Consider the following 2,361-nt stretch of genomic DNA (forward strand, 5'->3'; position numbering starts at 1 on the left):
GGCTTACTTCACTTAAAAATTTTTTTCCAAATCTTTCCATTTCCTAACAAATTGGGCAATGTCATTCTTTCTGATGGAGGCAGAGCAAGCAATTGTATATATTTACCAGGTTTTCTTGATCCATTCATCTACTGAGGGGCATCTGGGTTGGTTCCATATCTTAGCTATGGTAAATAATGCTGCAATAAACATAGTTGTGCTGGTAGTTTTAGTATGGTCTTGTTTGTGATCCTTTGGGTAAATGAACAAAAGTGGGATTGCTGGGTCATAGGGGAGCTTTATGTGGAGTCATTTGAGGAAACTCCATACTGCTTTCCAAAGTGGTTGAAGACTTTTACACTCCCACCAAGAATGCAGTAGGGTTCCCTGGTGGCCCCATCCCCTCCAGCATTTGTTGTTGTAAAAACATGGATTGCTTCACTAATTTTCAAGTCATCCTTGAGCAGGGGCCATGCTAATCTTCTCTGTATCATTCTGATGTTAGTGTATAGGCTGCCGGATTAAGCACAGAACATTTTTTATATAGAAGGTGTAATTCATTTTCTTAGTCAATTCCACAAAAAAGTAAGTTCAAAAGAATTGTCATGAAATTTTAGAATCATGCATTTCTTACATAAGCACACATTTTTGATGTTGGCATAATTTGTGGAGGGGAAGGGGAAAATGTTTAAATAGGGATACAGGTAGACCCATTGCAACAATGAAAGGAACTTTACAACTTTGGTATCTCTACTACTGCCATACCTGCAGATTGTAACTTCATTGCTTCTTTTGAGGTAAGTATCACTATGCCTGGGTCTGCTTGGACTGTGGTCCTCCTAACACAAGCAAAACACATAGCACCCATCAAATGGTTAGAGTTTCTGAAACTTCCTTTTTTTTTTTTTTTGGTCTGGGCTTGCCTGGAACTGCAATTCTCTAATCTCTGTTTTCTAAGTAGATAATATTACAGGTTTGAGCCACTTTATTCAGTAAAAGTATACAATTTCAAGATATCTTGATATTGCCTATATTTGTGCTTAACATATATAGCTAACCTTAATTTTCTCCCTCTTTTGTTTAGTACTCTGAGTTGAAAACATTGACTTTCTTGATATACATGGCTTTGTTTTGGGTGGAATCCCATCACAATCCAAAAAATCTTCCAAAAAGTTTATGTCAAGAATCATGGAAAAGAAGGCTTCAGGTTGGATAGAAAACACTGATCCTTAACTTATAATTGCAGTATATTTATAGTGTTAGTCAATACTTTCTGAAGTATGAGAAGAGAAGGAAGACAGAAATGTGAAAGATGTCAGGTCTCTGTGGAATTTCTGTAGTTGTCACTTCATGTTATATTCTTCCTTAAAACTTGCTTTATTAAAAGCCTCTAGGTGGATATTTGTTGGACTGATTGGTAACCTTACCCAAGAAATGAAGCTGATTTTAGAAGGTTGATGATTTGGTAAATAAAGGAATGATGAAAATGAGAACAGATATTGTCACAGAACGAGCCGACAAGGTTCATTGCTGAACAGCAAAACAAAGCAGTTTCAAGTCTGATGATGCACATTGGAACATATATAGATAGATACATATATGTATACATATACAAACATACGTGAAAAAGTATATATGCAGTAGAATACAGAGAAAGTTTGTGTGACAAGTATTAAACTATATCAAACTGGTTGCAGGAAAGGTCCAGTAAAATATCAATAGTTTAGCATAGATTTTGCATAGATTTCTAAAGGATGAAAATTCTTCCCTCATTTTATACTTTACAAATATCCTTAGTATATTTTAAGTTTTTTATATTGTAGTTGGAACATGTATATAATGCTGAGAATTGGAATTACATAAAGTATGCAACATGAATAGGTCAGCCAGAATAGGAAAGTTCATTAGATTCTTATTTCCAATTAACCACCAGGAGAAAAGGAGTTCCAGTTCAGATTTTATGTAGAGCACTGGCCTTGAACACAAAACGACCAGTCAGGCCATGAGTTTAAGCCTTAAGATCTACAGAAACAAAAACACAAAATATAACTTGGAGTTAGATATTTTATAATGAAGCATTTTTATATACTCTACATTGTTAGAAAGACTAGATTTCTGTGTTAGCTTTATAACCTACCATAATAAATGATATTGTCCATTTATTAAACAGAAAGGCTTACTCAGATTTATAAGTTTGAAGGTTTCAGTGTATGTTCAGTCGGTTTTATTGTTTTGGTGGCCTGTGACAAGACAATGTCAAGGTGAGGAGTATGACAAAAAGAAATGTTTTTGACCTAGAATGATTAAAAGAGAAAAGAAGAAAGAAGATGAGAGTGCATGTTCTCATAGGTTTTATTCTGAAGAACTTAATCTCCAGAAGAA

At 34.6% G+C, this 2,361-nt stretch overlaps 1 non-coding gene across 1 annotated transcript; it reads right to left on the reverse strand.

Moving 5' to 3' along the window:
* Positions 1 to 401: 401 nt before the first annotated feature.
* Positions 402 to 508, reverse strand: LOC138837870 (U6 spliceosomal RNA). The gene has a single exon (XR_011375476.1). It is a non-coding gene; the product is annotated as a U6 spliceosomal RNA (small nuclear RNA).
* Between the last annotated feature and the right edge of the window lie 1,853 nt (positions 509 to 2,361).

The sequence above is a fragment of the Dipodomys merriami genome, unplaced genomic scaffold, assembly GCF_024711535.1.
Source record: "Dipodomys merriami isolate MVZ:Mamm:240054 unplaced genomic scaffold, mDipMer1.0.p SCAF_2771, whole genome shotgun sequence".
NCBI classification, from domain to species: Eukaryota; Metazoa; Chordata; class Mammalia; order Rodentia; family Heteromyidae; genus Dipodomys; species Dipodomys merriami.